Source organism: Ictidomys tridecemlineatus, chromosome 6, assembly GCF_052094955.1.
Source record: "Ictidomys tridecemlineatus isolate mIctTri1 chromosome 6, mIctTri1.hap1, whole genome shotgun sequence".
NCBI lineage: Eukaryota > Metazoa > Chordata > Mammalia > Rodentia > Sciuridae > Ictidomys > Ictidomys tridecemlineatus.
This window is the reverse complement of record NC_135482.1, coordinates 13,200,120-13,209,747: the sequence shown is the minus strand read 5'-3', so window position 1 is coordinate 13,209,747 and position 9,628 is coordinate 13,200,120.

The following is a 9,628-nucleotide window of genomic DNA, read 5'->3' as shown; positions in this document are numbered from 1 at the left end:
ATAATAAAATAAACAAAAATGTGACATGTGCTATGGCATAGTTTGGATGTCAAATGTCTCCAAATGCTCATTTGTTAAAGGGTTGTCCCAGCAGGGGACATTGGGAAGTAATGGGACTTTGGGAGGTGGAGCCTGATTGGAGGTTCTTATGTCATAGTGGGGCACGCTCTTGAGTGGGATTGTGGGATACTAGCCCCTTTCTTTTTCCCTCTGTTGTTTCCTGGCTGTAAGTTGAACAGTTTTGCTCCATCCAAAGCTCCCCACCATGATGTGCGCCCTCATCTACAGGCCCAAAGCTAACTAGCATGAACTGGGATTTCTAGAACTGTGAGTCAAAATAAACCTTTTTGCTTTATAGGTTAACTATCTCAGGTATTTTGTTATAGTGATGAAAAGCCGACTAACACATACTATGAAGGGAATAAGAAAATGTAGTTGGTGGGGTAGCCAGGCAATTGGGGGAGGAGGCCTGCTCACTTTGTTAGGATAGTTAAGCAGCCATCTCTGAGGTGGTAAGATTTGAAGTGAGATCTGAGCAGGTAGAATCCAGGCAAGCAGAACCCTGTAGGAAAAACGTGGAGGGAATAGCAAAGGCGGCCAGTATGTCTGGAATAGAACGAGGCGATTCAATAGTATGAGACATTGATGTAGTGACATCAGAGGGTACCTGGAGTTCAGAGCAGAGGTTGCCTGAAGTATGAATTTCCAAATCAGCATCTAGAAGTTGAAGAGATCATCTGAGGCAGTTTCCCATGGTGCAGGTACTCTTGGAGGCATGGGAAGTAATTTTGGACGCTGTACAGATAAGCTCTTGAAATCGTACTGTGGTTGTTCTCAGTGCATTAGAAAAATACGGAGCAGATATAGGTGATGAGTGACCTCACATATCATGGGGAAAAAAATTCATGAAATAGCTCCAAATATTTCCAATCTTCAGTATCTTCCTTGGGTGGTGACACCAGTTTCTTCTCTTTTTCCTTCCCTAGCTCCCCCATTTTAAGAAGTACACAAGTTTAGTTTTCATGGTGCAATCATCCTTTGGTATCCATGGGGGACTGGTTGCAGGATCTCCTGCTGATACCAGAATCTGCAATGTCCCAGTCTCTTATAACAGATGGTGTAATATTTCATATAGGCCAAGCACACCCTCCTGTACACTTTAAATCCTCTCTAGATTACATAGTAAGAAGGCTAGGTAAATAGTTGTTTACTGTGTTTTTTAGGGAATGATGACAAGCAACAAATTCTGTACACGTTGAGCACAACATTTTAGTTCAATGTTGGTTGAATGGATGGAAGTGGAACCTACAGACATGGAAGACCAGCTGTATTTATTTTTTACAGTTACCCTCTTTTGGAATTAGTGACAGTTTCCCTTTACATCTCACCCCCTTTTAAATAATTTATGCACATTTAAAGAAATGGGTTGTCTGTGGGGAAAACAGCTCACGTGGAACTTTAGAATAACTTCTGAAAGGGGGACTGGAATAGTGAAAGTTTAGGAAACAAAGATCTAAGAAGAGAGCGTGGTTTGCTTTGTTTCACTGGGAAAGGATTGTAGGAATCATTTAGGGCAAATTTGCCGAGTTCATCATTAAAAACAACAACAGAATCCAGCAGCATCATCCAGGTTCGTCTTTGGCTGAAGATTTGCTGGGAACTCCTGTTTATTCAGCCACTCATGATGGCAATCTAGAAGGTGAGATTAATTATTTCACTTGCAGATGGTTGACAGGGTAGTAGTCTTTGCAGGTCAAGGGACACCTTTAATTAAGACCCCTAAAGAAAAGTCATAATTAACTAGGTAGAAATAGTTGTTCATTAAAGGGAGATGCCCAGATATGGCGCAAAGGGACTGAGTTCCCTAGTTCTTTCTTTCTACAATGTGTGGACTAATCCCACATAGAAAGCTGCTGTCTGCAAATCAGACTTTTTTGAAGACAAATTAAGCTTTTATTATTATTTTTAAAAAATGGGAGTCAAAAGTGGGAGGGGACAGAATTACGTGTGGGTTTGGAGGACAGACGGGGCAGTTTTGGGGCAAAAGCCTTTATGAGCTCAATATTTGTCTAGGTGAAATCTGGTTAAAAGAAGACCCTGAGCTGGATTTGGTGGCACAGGCCGGTAATCCCAGAGCTGAGGAGGCTGAGGCAGGAGGGTCTCAAGTTCAAAGTCACCCTTGGCAATTTATGGAGGTCTTAAGAAATTTTGCAAGATTCTGTCTCAAAATAAAATATAAAAATGAGAGCTGACATTTATCGAGCATTTTGTTATGTTTTGGGTGGCATCCGTATATCAACTCACTAGATCCCTGCTGAGACTGTGAAGAACCAATACAATCTCCCTTTCATAGGAGAGGAAACCGAGGGAGCACAGCATGGTGGGGAGCTTTGGATGGAGCAAAACTGTTCAACTTACAGCCAGGAAGCAACAGAGAGGTGAAGCCCCTTGCCTGAACTTGGGATGCAGGACCTGGGCCTTCTGCTCCAGGAGTCCTTCCTGTTAACCACTATCCTATGCTGACTTTTTAGGAAGGTCACTAAAGGGCAACCCACAGCCCGGAGAGAGGAGGATGCTGTTGTTGCTAGGCAACCCATCTGGTTTGCCCAGCTGCTGAGTCTATATGAGTGACAGATCCATGTGTGTTGAACCACTAGTTTATTCCTGATTAGAGGAAGTGGCCTCAGCTCATTTGGTTCCTGAGACTGAGTGACCCTGCGGTCTGGCAGGATCATCCTGTTACCTGGCTGTAGCTCCTCCTCTCTCCCCTGCTCTGTCCTAGGCCATTCTCTCTCTTGAGGTCTGTGAGGATGTTTCCATGTGGGCACCAAAGACAGATTCAGACCATTGCCTCTCCCACCAGTGACACTCTGGGACAGTTCCCAGTACTGACTGCCTCTTGGTTTAAAAAGACAAACCTACTCACCCTCGTTCCTTCCATTATTATTAGTTACCTAAAAGGGAGTCATATTTTATTATCACAGTTTAACATGAGTTTAAATTCATGCTAAAATTTAAATTCACCGATACATGACTGTTTAGAGACATAAAGGATTTGGGCATCAGATAAACAAGATAGTGTGATGTTACTTGGAAAAGTCTGGGAATCACCCGTGTGAGTCCAGTTCAAACAGAAGAGGATCTCTCCATTTCAGCCAAACAGAACAGGATTTCTGCACTTCATTATGCCAGTTGCAATTCACATACTAATTCATAATTATGGGACTTATTTGGGCTACATAATTCTTGAATGTAGCGGGCTGACATGTACACCATTTCTACCTCTGCCTCTTAGATGCTGGTAGCAATACTCCTTCCCACCCCAGTTGTGACAAAAATGTCTCCAGACGATGTTAAGTGTTTCTTGGCAGGCAAAGTCCTTATACCTGAGAACCTCTGAGATAAAGTACAGTCATGTGCCGCATAACTACCTGTCATCCAATGATGGGTGGCACGTAAGATGGGGGTCCCATAAGGTTGGAACAGAGCTGAGAAATTCCCGTCACCTACTTAAGTTGTAGCCATCATAACGCAGAGCAATGCATGATGCTCAGTTTTGTGATGATGCTGGTTGAAAAACCGCTGCACGGCCAGTTGTATAAAAGCACAGGGCACACAATTATGTACATAATACGTGAATAATAAACACCCATGTTACCAGTTCATGGATGTCACTGGTTTATGTTTGGGTTTATGTGTGTATTCTTTCATCATTATTTTGGAGTGAATACCTTCCACTAACAAAAAATGTTGACTTTAAAACATTTGCCACGCCACACCAGCAGGAGCCTCATACATCTCATGTTCACTGGGTCTCTTGATTGTATCAAGAGCTCCTGTCAAATGATTTCCTTATACCTAGGTTTGGGTAAGTACAATCTGTGATGTTTGCGCAGCGATGGAATCGGCTAATGACGTAGGTCTCAGAACGTGCCCCCATCATTAGGCAACACACGAGGGTACTCTAGGTGGTGGCTGCAGTAGAAAACAGCATTCTTGAGAATCAGATGCCGGTATTCCTGACATTTTTCTTATCTTCCTCATAAATACATGAACACATTCTTGTGGAAAAGATGCAAATAATATTGGTTTCCAGATCAAGCTGAACATCCTTAAGCACCCTCGATTCTTTTCACCCCTGTCTCTTTTTATGCTTCCTGGTAGTTTGTTTTCTAAGAACTGTGTTTTTATTTATTTTTTTTCTCAATAGGCTCCAGACATCTTCAATTGGACTGTGGACAGAGCTTTGGTTATTTCAACAACAGCTGGAGATTCTTTTTCTAAATTGCACTGTTCTGATCTCTCCTCATATTTTTAAAGGCTGATTGCAATTTCTCACCAAGCACAGCTACCTCTAAATCTTTTATATGTATTTAAAACAGAAAAACACAGTGAGATCACACGGTTCTCAAAGTGTGATTTTACTGCAGCATCAATGTCACTTGGGAATAATTAGACATGTAAGCTCTCAAGTTTCTTTCCAGGCCTGCTAAATCTGGAACTCTGGAGGTAAGACCTAGAAATCTGTGTTTTATTTTAAAAATTTTCTTTGACAGTGCTGGGCTTTGAAGCCAGGGCCTTGTACATGCTAGGCAGGTTCTTTACTGCTGAGCGAGGTACCCAGACCAATCCATGTTTTAGAATCTTTCCGGGTGATTTTGATACATCTGCCAATGTAAGGGCTTTTGGTATGAAGCTCCCAAATCAGAAAAAAAGGATTGGATTTGTAAAACAGCATCCCAACCTAAGGCCACCCTGACTTTCTCTAACAGAGACAGAGTGAGGATTTCACTTTTTCAAAAATACTAAGAACTCAGAGACAAGCACGAATATCTTTTTACACTTTTTTTTTATTTCAGTACTGGGGATTGAACCTAGCACATGAGAAGCAGATACTCTACCACGAAACTACATACTAAGCTCTTTTTATTTTACTTTGAGGCAAGATCTTGCTAAATTACCCAGGTGGACCCTGAACTTGGGCTCCTCCTGCCTCAGCCTCCTGAGTAGGTGGGATTACTGGTGTGCAGGTTGGAGAAAGGCTGGTGAGTCAGTGAGTATACCACCGTGACCTGACAGGTAACGTTGAAGTACATGTTCCCAGTGCCTTTGAGGGACAGCAAGGAACAACACACTTCACTTGGAAGGAAATCTATTCCAGGTAGAAGGATCCTGTGTGCAAAATCAGAAGCATGCAAACTGACTTGGTTGGGGGGGATGAGTGGAAAGGGGAGGTGTTTGGGAGCAACGCAGTATGAATAGTCTGCAGGTAGGAGTCATGGGACAGAAGGGAAAAAGTGGTTTCTATCTGGATTATGAAGAGTTTTCATTATGCAAAGAGATTTGAATTTAATCTGGAAAATTAAGGGAAACTCAAGAACAAGAAAGCCAAAAACCAACTAAAAAGTGGACAAAAGACCTGAACACGTCTCACAAAGAAGACAGACAGATGGACAGCATATGAAAAGATGCTCAGCATTATTTCTTCCTCTTGGAATTGTAAATTAAAGCAATAAGATGTTATTCCACATCCGAGTCCTGTTCCTCTGTCCCCTTGACATCACAAACCGATGGCAAGGGGTCAAAGGAACAGGACTTCTTGTTCATTCATTGTCCGTGGGAATGCGAAGCAGTACAGCCACTTTGGAAAAGAGTTTAGCAGTTTCTTAAAAAATGAAACGTGGTCTTACTCTACGACCCAGAAATAGCACACCTACTGATTTTAAGTTATCCACCTGGTGGAAAACTCAAGTCCACATGAAAACCTGCACACAAATGTGTCTAGCAGTTTTATTCATAACTGCCCCAACCTGAAAGCAACCATGAGGGCCTTCAAAAGATGAATGGATAGACAAGCTATGGTCATACAGTGAATGTTATTCAGTGATTTTAAGAGAGAGAGAGAGAGAGAGAGAGAGAGAGAGAGAGAGAGAGAGAGAGAGAGAGAGAGAGAGAGAACACTATCAACTCACAAAAAAGGCCTGGATGAAGCTAGGAGCAGTAGCTTGTGCCTGTGGTCCCAGGTACTCTGGAGGCTGGAGGCAGGAGGATCCCTTGAGTCCAGGGTTTTGGAAAACACAGTGAGACTGTCTCCAACAAAACAAAACAAAACAAAATAAAATAAAATAAAAAAAACCAAACAAAAAACAAAAACAAACAACAACAACAACAAAAAACATGGATTGATTTTAAATTCATGCTGCTAGTGAAAGAAACTGGTCATGAAGCTAGAAAATGCTACACCCTGTGTGATTTCAATCATGTGACATTTTTAGAAAAGGCAAAACTAGAAATGTTAGATCAGTGATTGCTAGGAGGTGGGGTGTGGTGGAGGAGGAGTTGAAGCACAGTGGATTTTTTTTAGGGTCCTGAAACGTTCTATTTGATACTATAATGGTGAACATAAGACATTAGGCATCTGTCAGCTCACAGAATTTTACAGTTCAAAGAATAAACCACAATGTATGTAAATTAATAGGGGATGGAGGGACATCAGATACAATACAGGATGTAACAGAAGCATCTCAATGTTTGAAACAACATTACAAATGTTGAAACGCCCTAACTGAGAGGTTCGCTGGGAGTAAGGTGCAGGTCTGAGTAACTTCTGGAATGAATGGAGTCTGCCAGATTACAGGCAACCGGAACAGCACACATTATTATCGGTTAATAATCTTGAAACCACTAGACATGCATACTGGAATTAAGCAATTAACTAAATGAATGGTGGAATGTTGGAGCCAGGTCTCTCATAGTTGGATTGGGAGGATACAGATAAGCAAGGGAGGAGGCCACATGACTCATGTAGTAATGGATCAGAGCAGGATCCTGGGGATGATCTCATGCTCGACTTAACACAGATACAGATGGTTACATACAGAAACAGTATTCTATTATATGATAGTGTATATCCTTGTTCTGTCAGCTGAGAAGCCTTCCAACTTAAGGAAACTCCAGCAGCAACGAGCATACCTCCTACCCAGATCTTGGCTTCTAATACCATTTCCCCCCAAAAGGAAGTAGCTAGGGCTTCTTGGAAAAAGGGCCAAGCCTAAGACTGGAACAGGAAATACACAAAATGATCCTTGAGGGTCTTGTAGCACCAGAAAGCAACAAAATTCTCAAAAACAGGACAGAACAAAATACACCTAAATTTATTTCTTAAGTACATAAATCCACAATGATGTCAAATGAATATAAGAATGAATGGAAAGATCTGAATAATAAAAAATGAATTCGTATTGGGTTATAATGCAAAATATAGAATGACTATAAGTTCATACCTCAATGGAGTGTGGACTTTTAAAAAATGCATCAATACTGGCCGAGGTTGTGGCTCAGCGGTAGAGCGCTTGCGCAGCATGTGCGGGGCCCTGGGTTCCATCCTCAGCACCACATAACAATAAGTAAACAAAATAAAGGTATTTGTCCATCTACAACTTGAAAAAAATTTAAAAAATGCATCAATACTGATGGATTGTGACACATTAATCTGTTAATAGGCACAAATAGATCGTGTAGGATATTGAAACCTAAGCTATTTTAAAAGTGAAAGTTGATTAAAAACAAACAAACACCTGAAGGCAGCCAATGAATGGATTCCCACAGGAAAGCAGGAGTGTTCTAGTAGTATTCTATGAAGTGGTCCATTTTTAAAAAAAGGAAATTTAAATTTCTGAACTCTTGGAAAGTTTCAGTGTCTGTAGCTTGTAGACACTTTTAATGAAGGCAGCATCCTGCTAAAATAAAATAAAAAAAAAAACCTCAGGGAGTGTTCTGGTTTGAATATGAGGTGTCCCCTCAAAGCTCCCGTTAATGCAGGGATGGTCAAAGGTGAGATGATTAGACTATGAGAGCTGTAACCTAGTCGTCCATCCTGGTTTGAACGGGCTGACTGGGTGGTAACTGTAGGCAGGTGGGGCATGGCTGGAGGAGGTGGGTCACTGGGGCCTGCCCTGGAAGGTGGCTGCATCTGCCCTTTGGTCCCCTCTCTCTGCTGCCACAGGGGAGCAGGGTCCCCTTCCTCTGCTGGGCCCTCCCCACCTCAAGTGCGGCCTCACCTTGACCTAGAGCAACGGAATCTGAGCCCTCTGAAATGGTGAGCCCCAAACAAACTTTTCTTCCTCTAAGTTGTTCTTGTCAGGTATTGTGGTCACAGCAACCCCAAAGGCGACGAAGACAGGGAGGGCGGCAGCTGAAGGAGGATATCTAAGGTTGTCTTGGAACTTTGGGGGTTGGAGGACTGCTCCTTCATCCACTTCAAACCTTGGCAATGCCCTGGGGGTGCTGTGCTGGTTCTCTTCAGGATCCTTCCACACTCCTGTGGTCGCACCACCTCTGCCCCTGACATTGGTAGTTACACCCCGCAGGGCAAAAAGGACTCTGACCAAGATCCCAGGTGTGTTAGTTTTTTTATTGTCACCCTAACAAATGATCACAAACGTAGTGACTTACAAAAAAACAATAATGTATTATTTCTTTAAGCTGTTACAACACAGCTGTCTGACATATTCTTGTTACTATTGCCCTTTTTACGAGTGGTAACTGATGAAGGTTTACATAGTCCTCAGGGGTGGAATGGCCTCCAAAGATGGCCACCACATTAGCCTTGCACTGTTTTCTCTGAGTGTTATTTCAGAGAGAAATACTTTCATCCACGGTTGTGTGGATCTGTTAGAGCAACTGAAGCTATTCCTAATATACCTCCTGAGCATAGTCATTTTCCACATTTTTTAAAAAATTTCTACCTCTGCCACATCTTCTTTATGCATGATTGCTGCACCCCATCATTCCATGAATTCCTTTCTTCTCTCAGGTACCAAAAGAGTCTCCTAACTGAGATGATTTCTAATCCAGTGGTTATTAAAGTGACTTTGCCTCTCACGGGATATTGGGCAGTGCTATGATACATCTTTGGTTCTTACAACTGGGGAAGGAAAGGGTTCTACTGGCGTTTTGTGGATAAAGACCAGAGATGCTGAAAAACATCCTACAATGTACATAACAGTTTCCCAGAACAAAGACTTATATGGCCCAAAAGATGAATATTGTTGAGGTTGGGAAGCCCTAATCTAATCTACCACTCTCTACCATGGATATATTTTAGATGTGAGCCTGCCCTTAGGGGCTCATGGCTTCCTGTCCTCTTTTGAATAGCTTTCCCTAAACTTGGGTGAGTTCCAATATTATGAGTCCTGCCTCCCCAAGGAAGGAGTTCAGATTCTGAATCCCAATCTCCTTTGTAGGCAAAGGTGTGGGACCCATATTTCCTCAGTCAGATGCCCCCCTATGAGTCTTCGATATGGAAATGAGGTGGGAAAACACGATGATTTTGAAAACTTGGAATTTTATCAGTACAGGTGGCTATAAAAATCACCTGTGGCAGCCATTCCCCAGTAGTTCCTAGAAGCAGTGACAGCAATGTCCTTCAGCATGGGGTGGGGGTGGCAGCAGCAATCTCAGTCATGGTAGTTTCCTCATGAGTTCTTCTGCATGGTTCTGAGCTTTGTTTATGGAAGATTAGCCCGGGCCACTAGTCCTCCCTAAAATTCCCTAAGCTATATATACAGTACCCTTCAGATATACCCCTTACCTGTGTGGTTGCCCAGAGTCAGCTTCTGTTGACCAG